The sequence below is a fragment of the Trachypithecus francoisi genome, unplaced genomic scaffold, assembly GCF_009764315.1.
Source record: "Trachypithecus francoisi isolate TF-2019V2 unplaced genomic scaffold, Tfra_2.0 Lachesis_group1, whole genome shotgun sequence".
Taxonomy (NCBI): domain Eukaryota; kingdom Metazoa; phylum Chordata; class Mammalia; order Primates; family Cercopithecidae; genus Trachypithecus; species Trachypithecus francoisi.
The window spans coordinates 6,804,064-6,821,070 of record NW_022681454.1 but is presented as its reverse complement, the minus strand read 5'-3'; the positions used below and the strand labels follow the sequence as shown (position 1 = coordinate 6,821,070).

Below are 17,007 nucleotides of genomic sequence, written 5' to 3'. Positions count from 1 at the left end.
TCATTGACCCTCTCCTGCCTGGCCACAGGTCCCCAACCCTCACCACCAGACAGCTCCTGCCAAGGTCACCAGTGCTCTCCTGGCCACTGAACCCACCAGACAACATTCTGTCCTCCCGCCCTGACCCCGTCACTCACTCCCTGACTCACGACCTCCTGTTCCCTCTCCCCAAGGCCACTTCCCAGTTTCTATATTCTTCATAGGATGTCTTGCTCTGGCTGTCACTGAAGCCTGGAGTTTCCAAGGCTCAAGCCTCTTCTCACTCTGTATCCTCTCCCAGGCAGCCAGGTCCTTCCCAATGGTATCAAGCCCACAGATGCAGCAGATCTTAAACACATGCCTCAGCCCTGACTTCTCTCTGAGTTCCACAATCACAGAACCAGCTGGCTGCTTAACACCTCTGCTTGGATCTCGGAGGGACTACAGCTTCCCCACGTACAAACCTGAACTTAATCTTCAGTTCACCCCCAGCCCTGTCTTGTCCAGCCTTCCTACGGGGGAGTGTCAGAAGGGACGCAGGCTCAACACAGTGGGCCGGGTGACAGTGCGGAAACCACACCAAAAAAAGTATGCAGAGGAAGTGTCAGCCCCAGGTCATCCACTCTGGCTTTTTCTGGATGCTCCAGTGAGGGCACTGTCCTGGTTAGATAGCAGCCCCCCAAGACCCATGGCCTTCCCAGAACTTCAGAAAGGAACCTTATTTGGAAAGAGGGAAACCGCAGGTGCAATTAGTTAAGATGAGGTCATCCTGGAGCAGGGTGGGCCCTTATGACTGGTGTCTTTATCAGAGGAGAAGATAGACACAGACGGGAAGGCCGTGTGAAGATGGAGGCAGAGGCTGGAGGGACATGGCCTCAAGCCAAGGAACTCAAGGTCAGCTAGCAACACCAGTATCAGGAAGAGGCTGGGAAGGATCCTCTTCCACAGCCTTAGGGGGAAGTGTGGGCATGCAGACACCTTGATTTCAATCTCCTGGCCTCCAGAACTGTATGGGAACACATTTCTGTCATGTTAAGCCATGAAGTTTGAGAGTATTTGTTGCAGCAACTGCAAGGAAATAGATGCAAAGGCTCCTCCTGCTCAGCCCGCTCATGTAGCAGGTTACATTTCAGTGGATTACAATCCAAAGCTCTTACTTCTAAATCATATACCTTGATTTCAGACACAGACTGCCACAGCAGAGAATTTAGGTGAAGGGCCCTGTTCTGACAGCAGAGAGAAGCCAGCTAAAATCCCACCCATCCCCCAACCCTTACCATATGACCATGGGCAGGGTGGGCCACCTCTCTGACTCAACTTCTGTCTCTGTAAAATGTGGACAATAAGAAGACTTTAGAACCAACTCTGTCTAACTGTTGAGGAGCTTTAGAGCAACCACGGGAAGAATCTGGCACAGTGCCTGGCATATCGCAAGCCTGCCATCAGTGTTCGCTGCCACTCTTAATCTCTTCTAGCCCCTAGGTAACACGAGGCTATTTTATTTTAAAAGAAGACCACTAAAAACTGAAAAAATAACATAGCGATGAGAGAAGAAAGGAAATGGTACCCCTAGATTCCAGACTGACAGGTTTTCCAGCCAAGTACCACAGTGCTACAGTTCTGATGTGGAATTTCTGTCACTTGCAACCAAAATAACCCTAATCAACATAGAGTTCAGGAAAGAACAACAAACTTGCCAGGGGTATCACTTCTCTCTTATGTGCTGGTTGGGAGCTAGGTACTAATTTATACTTAAGAGCTCCCTGAGGCACCTTCTTTGGAAGACAAAAGGCTGTTTCCATCGGCCAGGATGGTCTCCTGGCCCCTGCAATGGGTGCCCCATGCAGTTTCTCCTAAGCAGCCACAGAATGTGCCCACTGCTCCCCCTGGTGATGGTCCACCAGCATCTACCTGCTTGGGCCAAATCCCAAATCCCGAGTATTGCAATTTCCAAATGGGTAGGAGCACTGTCCGTTCCACAGGAGGAATCTTTAAACATGCTGAAAACGCCACTGCCGATGTAGATGCCAACCCCAAAGCAAAAATCATTATGCAGAAGGAGTTTATTCATTTAATTCGCTCAAGCATGCTTTCATTAACTCAACACATACTGAGCTAAGCACTATCAGTGGGTGCTGAGAAACATTAGTAAGCAAAAGAGATCAGACTCCCTGCCCTGGGAGCTTCTATTCTGCAGGAGAGGGGAGTAGACAATAAACATAATAAATAAGCACACATGGTAGCGATTCAGAGTGATTTGTGCTATGCGGGGAAAAACAACAATAACAACATCAAAGTGAGGGAAATTGGTAGGGGCAGCTGAGGGTGCTGCAAGCCAACAGGCTGTCCATCACGGATAAGAGAGGGTTCTCATCTGCCCCTCAGTGTCAGCTTTGCAGTGAAGCCCCCACCACTGCCTTCCACTAGCTCCCCACAAAAGGCAGCACCATCGCGAGCAAGACATCTCCAGGATCCCAAATTCTCCACCTGGAAGAGCACCAATCCCCCTTGCCCTAGTAAGTGAGACAGAGGGCTTCTGCCCCAGCCACCACAAGAAAGTTTCCTAGAAAATATTCTCAAACAGCAGAGACGGCATCTAGAAATGGCCGGCCGGCCAATGCAGAACACATTCCAGAGCCAGCATGAGAGTCCTGAGGCCCCAGAGGTTAAGACACTGGCAAGCTCATGTAGCAAGAGGCAGGCACACTCACAGTTCACTGACTTCACTCCTGGATCACAAGCTGAGCTCTTAGTGATCCTACCTCACTGCCCTTGGGACCCGGATAAAATCCTGAGCTTCCTGGAACTGCTTACCTGACCATATGGAACATCCCTCAGCTTCCTTCCTGCATCCATCTCCCCTTCTCCCACACACCCAATCTCAGCATGTGCAGTAGGAAAGGGGTGGAACTAACACTACTGTAAGTTCCCAGGGCAGTCCCTGATTGGCTTATGCCACCCAAATGTCCCGGCCCCAACAGTAATTGCTTCAGGATGGATGCACAACCCAATCAGCACCAATGGCCGGAAGAGGGCAGCACCAGGATCCTCCTGTTTTTCTTTAGGAGCTGAGAAAGGGATTCTGGGCGGTGTGGTGTAAGAACACAGGACCTGGCATAGTGGTGGCATCCCCCCAACACAGCATGAGAGCCCACAGCCTGGGAATGACACAGCGGGAGGTAGTGCAGAGCCCGAGAACCCAGGATCCTGGATGACATCATTAGTGCACCTGGAGCCACTTCTACAGCAAATTCCATGACTTCAGTTGGGAGAGCCAATAGACTCCTGTGGCCTAAGCTGGTTTGATATGGAATTTCTGTCACTTGCAACCAAAAGAATCGCAATCAACAGAGTTCAGGAAAGAATGACAAACTTGATGTTGGATATCACTCCTCTCAATGCTAGCATGAGCTAGGTACTATTTTATACTTAAAATACACTCTCTGAGTCTTTAAAAGATCCTCAAAGTGGACATCATTTACCCCAAGTTACACGCAAACTTGAGGCCCAGTGCTAACACTCCAGTTAGCAGCAGAACCATGACTCAAATGCAGATTGTCCTCTCCAAGCCCTCACTGTCCCCTCTGCCCCGAAGGAACAGAGTCCGGTTGTTTCTCGGCAGTCAAGTACACCAGGAAACTGATCTCAGTGAAAACAAGCCCACCGACCCATGACTGATTTGGTGAGCTCCACTTCATTGCAAAGTTTGGGGGACTCAAAGGCTAAAGCAGAGGCCACTATCCCAACATCCATTCTCATTCTTGGTACCTGTAGTGAGGTGAATAATGTCCCCCAAAATGTCACGTCTATCCCAAAAATCAGAATGTGACTTTATTTGGAAATAGGGCCTTTGCAGATGAAATGAAGATGCACATTAAGATGAGGTCATACCAGGTTAGGGTGGACCCTAAACCCACTGACTGGCATCCTTAAAAGAAGAGGACACCTGTAATCCCAGCAGTTTGGGAGGCCAAGGCAGGTGAATCACCTGGGGTCAGGAGTCTGAGACCAATCTGGCCAACATGGTGAAACCTCGTTTCTACTAAAAATACAATAATTAGCCAGGTGTGGTAGTACATGCCTGTAATCCCAGCTACTTGGGAGGCTGAGGCAGGAGAATTGCTTGAACCTGGGAGGCGGAGGTTGCGGTGAGCCGAGGTCACGCCACTGCACTCCAGCCTGAGTGACAGAGTGAGACTCCGTTTCAAAAAAAAAAAGAAGAAGAAGAAGAAGAAGAGGACAAGATGCAGACAGGCAGGTTAGAAGGCCATGTGCAGGCAGACTGAAGTGGTGCAACTGCAAGTCAAGAAATGCCAAGGACTGCCAGCCACACCAGAAGCTGTAAGAGGCCAGAAAACACTTTCACCCTAGAGCCTTCCAAGGGAGCATAGCCCAGCTGATACCTTGATTTGGGACTTCTGGACTCCAGAACTGAAAAGAAAATAAATGTCATTGTTGTAAGCCTCCAAGTGTGTGGTAATTAGTGGGGTGAATAATGTCCCCCAAAATGTTACATCTGCCCCAAAAATCAGAATATGATCTTATTTGGAAATAGGGCCTTTATAGATAAAATGAAGATGCCCATTAAGATGAGGTCATATCAAGTTAAGGTGGACCCTAAACCCACTGACTGGCATCCTTAAAGGAAGAGGACACCTGTTAGAGCTGACCCCAGGAAACTAACAGAGCACCACACCAGGGTTTCTCAGAAGCCACAGGCCACACAGTATGGGTTCCAGGATCACCTTAAACTAGAACATCACTGTCCCATGTTGACCATGATCACCTTAAACTTGAGCATCACCGTCCCGTGTTGACCATAACCACCTTAAACTAGAGCGTCACTGCTCCACACTGACCGTGACTGCCTTAGAGTGTCAAAACCCCATGTTGACCATAACCACCTTAAACTAGAGCATCACTGCCCCACGTTGACCATAACTGCCTTAAACTAGAGCATCACCACCTCAGATTGACCATAACCACCTCAAACTAGAGTGTCACCACTCCATGTTGACCATAACTGCCTTAAACTAGAGCATCGTTGCCCCAGATTGACCATAACTGCCTTAAACAAGAGTGTCACTGCCCCATGTTGACCAAAACCACCTTAGAGTGTCAAAAACCCCATGTTGACCATAACCGCCTTAAACTAGAGCATCACCACCCCATGTTGACCATAACCGGCTTAAACTAGAGCATCACCGCCCCATGTTGACCATGACCGCCTTAAACTACAGCGTCACCGCCCCATGTTGACCATAACTGCCTTAAACTAGAGCATTGCCACCTCAGATTGACCATAACCACTTTAAACTAGAGCATCACTGCCCCATGTTGACCATAACTGCCTTAAACTAGAGCATTGCCACCTCAGATTGACCATAATCACCTTAAACTAGAGCGTCACTGCCCCATGTTGACCATAACTGCCTTAAACTAGAGCATTGCCACCTCAGATTGACCATAATCACCTTAAACTAGAGCGTCACCACCCCATGTTGACCACAACTGCCTTAAACTAGAGCATCACCGCCCCAGATTGACCATAATCACCTTAAACAAGAGCGTCACTGCCCCACGTTGACCATAACCACCTTAGAGTGTCAAAACCCCATGTTGACCATAACCACCTTAAACTAGAGCATCACCACCCCATGTTGACCATGACCACCTTAAACTAGAGCGTCACTGCCCCATGTTGACCATGACTGCCTTAAACTAGAGCATCACTGCCCCGTGTTGACCATAACTGCCTTAAACTAGAGCATTGCTGCCCCAGATTGACCATAATCACCTCAAACTAGAGTGTCACTGCCCCATGTTGACCATAACCATCTTTTCTTCTTGACTTTTACTACCAGGCATCCTAATGTGCAGACAAAAGTCTAAAAGCCTTCTTGCATTTCTAATCCAATCCAGCTGACAAAGAAATGAAACTGGCAGCCCATCTCCTGAATATGTTGCCATGGGCAACAGGTTTGCTTAAGGAGTGATACTTATCAGACAGGGTATGGGTGAATAGGAGAAATGGACATTTGATCTTTTCACTCCTTCTCCTAAGTGGGCCATTTTGGGTGAAAACCATCCACACAATGAGATACCTGAATGGGGGAGATTTTTGTTTGGCATTGAAATGGAAACGGAGCCTTTATGATACTAGATCCCTGGCACATTTTAAATTAAGCTCAAACCGTCTCTTGTGCAAATACACAGGGATTTTTTTCCCCCATTTTACTTCTCTTACATATACATTTTTCCTATAATAGAGGAACATATTTTACAGGTATCCTATTACAGAAACTATAAGTTCTAGATGCTTTAGCTCACTTGCTTGTTTAATTCTAACTCTCGGCAGATATGGGAATACCCCTATTTTATAGGTGAAGTGCTAGAGGCTTGGAGACAGTAACCACCTGTCCCAGGGTCACATGGCAAACAAACGGAGAACCCAGAATCACCCAGGGCAGCCTCTCTCCAAAGGCTTCTCTTCCCACCATGTGATGACTCCCCCCTGAACACACACCCATGAACACATGTGATAGAGAAAAGGGGCTGGAGACTGTTCCTGAGGACTCAGTAGTGGTGTGCTTGCACTGTCTATAAATTAGAAATTTTAAACTGACACAGCTCTTTTGCCATTCTTGGCACAGTATGGGGTTAAGGCATGAACTAGTGGTTTGTCACCAACTGTGGGACCCAGGCTATAGCTGGATGAGGACTTTAAAAAGGTGTCTTGTCACCTGCCTCCAGTCCCAAAATCTCTTCCAGCATCTCACCTCCCACAAAGGGCCCCCAGCCCCAGCTTACACCCTCCCCATGCTGGGACACTCACTACCTCCCCAGGAGGCTCTTAGTTTCTAAGAACCTTTGGAATCTCAGAGTTTTTCTGATATTGAGGGTGTGGAATAAATGAATATATCCTCAAATCATCAGGACTTTTTAAAAGGCAAGAAAAAGAAAAGAGAGAGCTCCCTTCTTCCCCAGCAATACTCTCAGTGCCTTTCACTGGTGTCCTGCCCCCTCCCTCCCAGCCATCCTCACCTGAAGAGCACATTCCAGGTGTGGTGGAATCCTGGCCAGCCCACAACCTGCAAGCAGAGGAGCCCTGTCCCATCAGTGAGAGGGGACCTGTGTGGGTACAGGCACTTCTGCTCTCTGAAGCCATTCACTTTCCCTAGGTCTCCTTCCTGTGCTACAAAATGAGACACTGGGCAAAGAACCGTTTCCTGCCAATGGACTTGTGTACCCACGCCCAAGAGGAAACCAGAGCACCACCCCCTGCAGCGGCAGGCTCCCCTCCCCATGGCCACACCCCCTTCCTGCTCCTCTGGGAATGCACGGGGCTTGGCAGAGGTGGGTTTTAAGCCATTGAGAGAACATTATTTGTGCTGCCCAGCTATGAAAGCCTATAGGAGGAAAAGATAGAATATAAGCAAAATACCCTTTGTCGTTATTCTGTCACTGAAGCTCTCAGTGCACACCATGGTGAGGTCTGCAGGGAAGCGTGGCCCCTTCTAAGAGGGTCCTTGACCCCAAGTCATTGGAAGGCAGAGAATAGAAAACCTTTTCAGCGTTCGTTCAGACCCACTATGTCAGTCATCATCCCATGCATAGGAGATAGAATCAGAAACGCATTCCTGGGAGTCATTCCCCCAGATTCAGGTGCAGGGGCCTCGATTCTACCTGTGATCCTTCATGTACTGTGTGGCGGGCACAAGGTGTTTGTTTATGATCTCATTTATATCTTTTGCCAAAAATACTTCACACTTTTAAAACTTCTATTAAAAGTAAGAAAACAAAGTCTCCAGTACTTGACAACAGGATTCCATTATATTTTCATTTTGTATTTTACTGGAAATTCAAGTATCAGATATCATCATGGCTATTTTAGAGATATGGTTAAAATGATCACATCATGGCCCTATTACTTCCAAACCTTTGCCAGTGTTTCTGCCTCTGCATAGGCTCAACTAACAAACTCCTATGCATCCTTCAAAACCCAGCTCAGACCTCATTTCCTCTGTGAAATGACTCCTCTGTGAAGTCACTCCACAGGAGTGACCACATCCTCTTCTTTGCTGCTGCCTCTTTGGCTTGCATGGTCCTATTACTGAACTGACCTGCTCACACTCCTGTTAACTGTAAGCTCTTTGCTGCCTGGAACCATGTCTTATTTTTCTCTATAACTCAGTAAATAAATATGCAACTGAGGGGGAACTGTCCTGCCCAGGGCTCTATGTGTTCCTGGGCGATTCTGACTGACAGCAAATTTCATCGCCGTGGATGACTATAAACAGTGTCCAGCTCCCATTAAACTAATTGTTTACTATTAATGTGCAGCAATCGGCAGCAAGTCCAGATCATGTGTCTCTTCCAAGGCTGATAACCAACCCAACGAGATGTCCCAAAAAGAGAGCTTCAGAAACTATCAGTAAATTCTTACGCAAAGCTGTCGCCTCATAAAGGTCAGCAGTCTCTTAAAGTTCAGGGTCCTGAACCAGACACCTCCCGTAGTGCAATGAATGATGTCCACCTGTACAGGGACGTGTGGCTGCCATGCCCTGAAAAGTATCCTGTCTCCAGAGAGGAATGATGCTTACTTGGGAAGAGGTCACTTTCCTCAAAGGAGCCAGATTTGCAGGTGGTGGGAGTTGGTGGGGGACAAGTCCTGGCTTGGTGCCTCTGCCCGCCACGGCATGGTGTGTCTGGTCAACCTGTGCCCAGGACTCCAGAGTCCCACCTGCCCAGGAAGGCTGCATCTTCCCTCTTTTCTGCTGCCCCGGCTGGGCCAGGCAGTCCCCAGATGTCCTGCCCTTCACCTCCCAAGCTGAGATCACATAGGAGGGGGTGTCACCTGTCACCCCTATAGACTGCGAGCTCCCTGCAGATGGCCAGGCAGGGTTTTGGCCATGGCCCTCCACCACTCCCCTGAAAGGCTGGCCCAGCAGGCATCTATATAGGGAACATGCATCGAACACATGCCACTCTCAGTTCATGAGTTTTAAACACAACCATTATGGTTTTATAAAAGCATAAAATAAAGTCTCAAACAATCTGTGCTAGCCCCGGGTCTAGCTCAGAGCAGGTGCTCACCAAATGGAGTGCCCGGAAAATATATAGACTCTCTTCCGTAATTTTCTGGAGAAAAAGAAAGAAAACACTCTCCTTTATCTCCCAGCTGCCTCAAGCTAGATGCAAAAGGGCCACTGAGAAGGCCAGAAATGGGCCACTCCTACCCAACCGACAGGAGGAATTGTGCTGAGAAAACAGCCTGGTCCCAGAGAGAGGGCTCGGCAGACAGTCCTGGGAGTAAACAAACCAACTAACCTCCGGGGCCCCTGGGGTCTCAGGAGCTGCAGGCACCCAGCCTAGGCTGGCCCATCGGCCCCTCTTTTCCTAGTTGAGATCTTCAGGTCCAAGGCCTTAAGCTGGCCTTGATTCCTCCTACCTTGTCAACTAGTTCCCAACAGCGGCACTCTTTTAAAACTAAAGTTTTAACTCTTATTAGGAAAGGAATGCAGATCCATTATAGAAAATGAAAAAATACAACTCTTACTAGGAAAGGAATGCGGATCCATTACAGAAAATGAAAAATACAGCCAGACGCAGTGGCTCACGCCTATAATCCCAGCACTTTGGGAGGCAGAGGCGGGAAGTTTGCTTAAGCTCAGGAGTTTAAGACCAGCCTGGGCAACATGAAGAAACCTTGTCTCTGCAAAAAATACAAAAAATTAGCTGGGCATAGGTGGTCCTGGCTATTCAGGAGGCTGAAGTGGGAGGATTGCTTGAGCCCAGAAAGTAGAGGCTGCAGTGAGCTGTGACTGCACCACTGTACTCCAGCCTAGGCAACAGAGCAAGACTCTGTCAAAAAAGAAACAAGATAGAAGAAATATAAAAAGGAAGAGGGAGTGGAGGGAGGGAGGAAGGAAGGAAGGAAGGAAGGAAAGAAGGAAAGTGGAAGGAAGGGGGAGTGGGGGAGGGAGGAAGGGAAAGAAAAGAAAGAGGGAAATGAAAGAAAAGCAAGAAATAGCAAAGGAAGGAAGAAGGGAAGGAAAGAAAGAAGAAAGGAAGGGAGGGAAATAAAAGAAAGAAGGAAAGAAAAGAAAAGAAAGAAGGAGAAAAGGTAAAAGGGAAGGAAAGGGAGAAAGGAAGGGAGGGAGGGAGGGAAGGGACGGAGGGAGAAAGGAAGGGAGGGAGGGAAGGAAGGAAGGGAGGGAGGGAGGGAGGGAAGCAAGGAAGGGGAGACAGAGCGAGAGAAAGAAAGGGAGGAAAGAAGAAAGGAAAGAAAGAAGAAAGGAAGGAAGGAAAATTAAAAATACAACAAAGAACAGAGAAGGAAACGGAAAGACCCCGCGATGTCAGGACCCCTCATTCTACTTCTGCAAGACAGAGTCCTGTTTGCAGCCATACATCCTGTTTTTTAATCTTCTGTGTTCACTTTCCCAAGTCCCTATAGCTTGTCATAAATGCCTGAGTCATTGTCCTGACTCAGAAACTCGAGGCAGCAAATGCAGATGCAATAGAGCCCTGGCAGAACACACACGGCACCATCTGATGTGCATGTAAGATTTTGTGCGTGCTTTGGCACATTTCCTTCGGTAGACTCCTGGAAGTGGAATTAGCACGCTAAAGGGCAGGAGTGTGCTTAAAGCTGTTGTTTGCACAGAGGCGGGGGGCATCTGCTATGCACCACACTGCACAGGCTCTGGGCTTTCACAGTGAACAAAACAGACTCAGGCCCTGTCCTTACAGAACTTGGATCCTAGTAGGGGGGAACACACACAAGAAATAATCAAAGAGAGACAGATAAAAGTGTCAGATGAGAAGTGCTGTGGCAAGGATGGGAAAAGGTAGCCTGTAATTGAGTGACTCAGGGCTGGTCTAGATGATGCTCAGGCAGGCCTCCCTGCACAAGGGACACCGAGGTGGAAGCTACTCAGTAAGAAAGAACCAGATGTGCAAAGACCGGGGGCAGAGCACTCCTGGCCAAGGACCCAGGAGTGCCTGTGGAAAGGCCCTGGGGCTGAGAACAACCTGCCAAAGGCAACTGCTGTCTTCTCTTTTGACACTTGAATTATACCCCACCTTTAAAAAAAAAAATCCTGGCTAATTTGATTGGGAATGATAGCATCCTGCTGTTTTAATTTGCATTTCATAACTGGTGAGGTTAAACTCATTTTTATGTTTAATAGGCGTTGTTTTTCTTTTTTGTGAACCGTGTGTTCCCATGGTTTCACTAATTATAAATTATTGTTCCTCTTGTAAACTTGACGAACTTTTTATACACTGAGAATGTTAACCCTGTGCCACATTGTTTAAAGACTATTTCCCAGGCTACATCTTCACTCTCCATTTTTCTAAAGGCCTGCATGCCATCTGTCCATCAAATACTCTGTTGAGGAAACTGGGGGTAGAATAATATTTGTTATTATCATTATAACAAATTCATTTTCAGATTCCATTGGACATTGCTTTTAATCCTGTATCATTCAGAATCAAGTTTTTAAAGAGGATCAATGGCCTGAGGCTGAGTATAAAATTCCCACTCAACTTTTACCCTGTAAAATGGGAGTATGGATTGAGTATCCCTTATCTGAAATGTTTGGGACCAGAAGTGTTACAGATTTGAGGATTTTTGGATTTTAGAATATTTGTACATACATAATGAGATATCTTGGGGATGGGACCCAAGTCTAAACATGAAATCCATTTATGTTTCACATACACTTATACATATAGCTGAAAGGTAATTTTATACAATATTTTTAATAATTTTGTACATGAAACAAAAGTCTGTGTACACTGAAACATCAGAAAGCAAAAGTCTCACTGTCTCAGCCACCCAAGTGGACAGTCTGGGGTTGTCTGGCATCACCATCATTCCTGATAGTGAATTTATTTATTTTTTCAAGACAGACTCTTTCTCTGTCACCCAGGCTGGAGTGCAGGGCCATGATCATAGCTCACAACAGCCTCAATCTGCTGGCTTCAAACAATCCTCCCACCTGGGCCTCCTGAGTAGCTGGGACTACAGGGGTATGCCACCAGGTCCAGCTAATTTTTAAATTTTTTGTAGAGGCAAGGCCTCACTGCCCAGGATGGTCTCGAACTCTCAGCCTCAAGCAATCCTCCCACCTCAACCTCCTGAAGTATTGGGATTACAGTCATGAGCCATCTCGCCCAGTTCTGACTCTGAATTTAGACGCTACCAATAAGCAATCATTTCTTACGCTTATTCACACATACCATTGACATAGTGGAAAAGATAATGTGCTCGGGGTAACATGTAAGCATGCTTGCAGGGGGAGTCTGGGTGTGGATGGAAGCTATATCACAGCTGAAGGGGGCTAGGGGGATCTTTTTTCCCCTTGGGTATGCCGAATACACTGCGTTGTACACCTGCATTTTGAATGTGATCTGTCACAGGAGGTTGGGTGTGCAATTTTCCACTTGTGGCTTCACGTTGGCACTCACAAAGTTTCAGATTTTGGAGCATTTGGGCCTTTGGCTTAGGGATGCTCAACCTATTTCTATACCACCTTTGCAGAACTCCATAAGGACGGGGGAAGCTGCCCCATTTTGCAACAATAAATGCAATAAGAAGTGTTCATTCTCATCCTCATTTGACAAATGGTGTGAATCAATCATTCCATGGGAAAAGCCAGGCCCATGCTTGCTTAGGCAGCTTGAAGAATTTGATTCCCTTGATCAAAATCACTCAAGACCAGGATGTTAGGTTTTTGTCTGGCTTTGAGTATTTCAAAGGTAGTGAAAGTTCTCTCTGTGGAATCGGAAAGAATAATTAAAATGCAATGCCCTTTATGGCTCACTTACATTGTGGAACAGAAAAGCTGTGACTTTGAATTGAATCAGAGATAACGAAAGTGTAGTGTGGAGTCTGGAGTTCAAGAACATGGTTCTGATATGCATGAGTCTCATTTAACAAGGTGCTGTGCAAATCCACGCCTGCCTGAACACACTTTACGCAACTACCACCCAGGTCAAAAAAGAAACATTCCTTGTCGCGTGTGGTGGCTCACACCTGTAATCCCAGCACTTTGTGATGCCAAGGCAGGTGGATCACCTAAGGTCAGGAGTTCGAGACCAGCCTGGCCAACATGGTGAAGCCCCGTCTCTACTAAAAATACAAAAAAAAAAAAAATTAGCCAGGTGTAGTGGCAGGCACCTGTAATCGCAGCTACTCGTGAGGCTGAGGCAGGAGAATCACTTGAATCCAGGAGGTGGAGGTTGCAGTGAACCGATATCACACCATTGCACTCCAGCCTGAGCAACAAGAGCGAAACCTGAAGGAACAAAGGAAGGAAGGAAGGAAGGAAGGAAGGAAGGAAGGAAGGAAGGAGGAGGGAGGGAGGGAGGGAGGGAGGGAGGGAGGGAAGGAAGGAAGGAGAGAGAGAAAGAAAGGAGAAAGAAAGAAAGAAAGAGAAAGAAAGAAAAAGAAAGAGAAAAAGAAAGAAAGAAAAAGAAAGAGAGAGAAAGGGAAAGAAAGGGAAAGGAAAGGAAAGGAAAGGAAGAAGGAAGGAAGGAAAGAACGAAGGAAGGAGAGAGAGGGAGAAAGAAGAAAGGAAGAAAGAGAGAAAGAAAGAAAGAAAAAGAAAGAAAGAAAAAGAAAGAAAGAGAGAGAGAAAGGGAAAGAAAGGGAAAGGAAAGGAAGAAGGAAGGAGGAAGGAAGGAAGGAAGGAAGGAAGGAAGGAAGGAAGGAAGGAAGGAAGGAAGGAAGGGATTCCTGATGCTCGAGAAGGCTGGCTCCTGCCGCTTCCTGATCAACCCCACACCCAGAGGTCATCCACACTATTATTCTAGCACCTTAGATTAGTTTTTACCCTTCTTAAACTTCATGTGAGTAAAATCATGCAGTATGTAGCTTTTGTGCTCATCTTGTTTGGTTTGTTTATGACACCACATCTAGGAAATTCATTCATTTTCTTGCCTGTTTTGGAAATTCATCTTTTCCCATTGCTGTGTAATATCCCATTGACTAAATACACCTTTATCCATCTTACTGCTTCATCTATTGCTCACAGAGCATATTTTCTATCATTTTCCTTTAGTGAAACCAGGTCTTTATATTTAAAAGTGTGACTTTTGTATCCACTCTGACAACTTCTGCATTTTAACTGGTTTAGTCCATTTACATTTGATGTAACTACTACTATGACTTGTTTAATTCCACCATTTTGCTGTCTCTTCTCCATTTGTCCCATCTGTTTTTTTCCCTGCTTTGGTCCTTCTTTGCTACCTTCTTTTAGTGCAAACAGATTTCTTTAGTCTCTCATTTTATTTCCCCTCTTTGCTTTTTAGCTGTGCCTCCTTTTGCTGCCTTTTTAAACCTTGATTTGTCACAGCCTCCTTGAATTCATCGCGTCACACACCCCCTCAGACAAGATTGAAGGACTGTGCAAGAGTACAGATCCATTTACCACCAACCACCCCACTCCATCCTTTCTAGATTTTTTTATGCATTTTACTTCTGCATATGTCATAAACCCCACAATACAATGTGATTGTTTTTCTTTAAACAGTCACTTGTGTTTAAAATAAATTGAGAAAAAGAGATCATCTCAGACATTGACTCTCCTTTACCCATTTCTTCTGTTCTTTATTACCTTCCAAGAGAACTAAATTCCCATCTGGCATTGTTTCTCTTCACCTGCAGAACCTCCTTTAGCATTTTTGGTGGTGCAGCCTCTGGTGACAAATAATCTTAGCTTCCTTTTACCTAAAAGGTCTTTATTTCACTCTTACTGTAAAAGAGTATTTTTTGCTGGATATGAAATTCTGAGTTAACAGATGTCTCTGTTTCGCTTTAGAGCATTTAAGTGTATGAGACGCTACCAGGGGGCGAGGCTGCTCCACGTCCTTGCCATTTCTCGGCACTGTTAGCTTTTTAATTTAGCCATCCTGGTGCCTGAGCAGTGTTGTCTCGTTGTGCTTTTCTTCCTCTTATAAATATGCTCTTTTTAAATGCAAATACAAGATCCACTGTTAAACTTTAATCAATCCTATTTAAATTTCCAATTTTTCTTGTTTTAAACATTTTAGAGTTTAATTTATATAGCATGAACTTCATCGATTTTTAGTAAGTCTTCCAAGTTGTGGAGCCATCATTATAACCTGTTTCAGAACCTTTCTCACCCAGTAAGATCCCTCATGCTCATTTACAGCTAATCTCCATTCCAACTAGTCCCCGTCAGTCACTAACCTACTCTCTGTCTCTATAGATTTGGCTATTCTGGAGATTTCATATAAATGCAAGCATACAATATGAGGTCTTCTGTGTCTAACTTCTATCATTTAGCATAATGTTTATGAGGTTCAGAAATGTTATAGATATTGTAGCATAAATCAATATTTCATACCGTCTCATTGTTGACTCACATTGTGTTATACAGACATGCCACATTTATCCATTCACCAACTGAGGACATTTTGGCTTTTCCCACTTGTTGACTATTAAATGCTGCCATAAGCATTCATGTACAAATCTTTATGTAGATACATGTTTTCTTTTTTTTTTTTTTCGAGACGGAGTCTCGCTCTGTCTCCCAGGCTGGACTGCAGTGGCCGGATCTCTGCTCACTACAAGCTCCCCCTCCCGGGTTTACGCCATTCTCCTGCCTCAGCCTCCCGAGTAGCTGGAACTACAGGTGCCCGCCACCTCACCCGGCTAGTTTTTTTGTGTTTTTTAGTAGAGACGGGGTTTCACCGTGTTAGCCAGGATGGTCTCGATCTCCTGACCTCGTGATCCGCACGTCTCGGCCTCCCAAAGTGCTGGGATTACAGGCTTGAGCCACTGCACCCGGCCATAGATACATGTTTTCATTTCTCTTGGGTAGATACTTAGAACTACAGAGTCCGTAGGTGTCCTTTTTTAGACTTTTAAGAAACTACCAAACCACTTATCAAGGTGGCTATACCATTTTAAAGTCCTATCAGAATGACAGTACTCACTCCTCCACATGCTAGCCAACATTTACTATTGTCTGTTTTTTTTACAGTCATTCTAGTGGATGAGAATTTATATCTAGTTGTAATTTTACTCTGGTTCCCTGATGATCAATGAGGTAGAACACCTTTTCACATATTTGTTAGTCATTTAATTATCCTGCTCTTGAAATATTCTTTCAAGTTTTTGCCCATTTTTAATTGAGTTATTTTTCGTATTGTTTTATAGTTGTTTTTATAATCTGTACAAAAGTCCTTTGCGGTATAGGTATTCAACATCTCTTCTCTCAGCCTGTAATTTGCCTTGTATCTCTTTTATTGGTGCCTTTTGATGAACAATGATTACTTCATGTCCAATGCACAACCCTCTCTGAATAGTATATTCATGTAAATAGTGTATTGTGTCCTGCTTAAGAAATATTTACCATGTCCCAAGATCATGAAAAAAGTCTGTTTTCTACTAGTAGCTTTATTGTTTTACTTTTCATGTGTAGGTCTATAGACCACTTTGAATTAATCTTCTTGGGTAGCACGATATAGACTTCATACTATATACAGACAGAGTGTGTGTGTGGTGTGTGTGTGTTGTGTGTGTGTGTATTTCCTGTTTGTTTTTTTTCTTACAGATAGCTAACGAGTCCAATATTGTCCACTGAAAGATCATCCACTCTGTAGTGAACTGCCATGCTATCTTTTTCCACATACGTGAAGAGGTACTTCTGGACTCTTCTGTTCCACTGACCTGTCTCTCTAACCTTCAGCCTTACTGTCTGATTATTGTAGCTTTGTAGTAAACTTTGTTACAGGTTGTATGAACTTTCAATTTTTCTCTTCTTCAAGATTGTGATTCCACAACCTTTCAATTTTTTACATCAAATCTAGAATCTGCTTGCCAATGTCTGCATTTTAAAAGTCTGCTGGGGGCTGGGCGCAGTGACTCACGTCTGTAATCCTAGCACTTTGGGAGGCCGAGGCAGGCAGATCACTTGAGATCAGGAGTTCAAGACCAGCCTGGCCAACATGGCAAAACCCCATCTCTACTAAAAATACAACAACAGCAAC

The 17,007-nt window shown here is 45.5% G+C and overlaps 1 protein-coding gene across 4 annotated transcripts in view; it reads right to left on the bottom strand.

The window, feature by feature from the left end:
• Positions 1-17,007, bottom strand: part of JAKMIP1 (janus kinase and microtubule interacting protein 1) — a 182,534-nt gene that overhangs the window by 63,939 nt on the left and 101,588 nt on the right. The gene's annotated exons all lie outside the window — the stretch shown is intronic.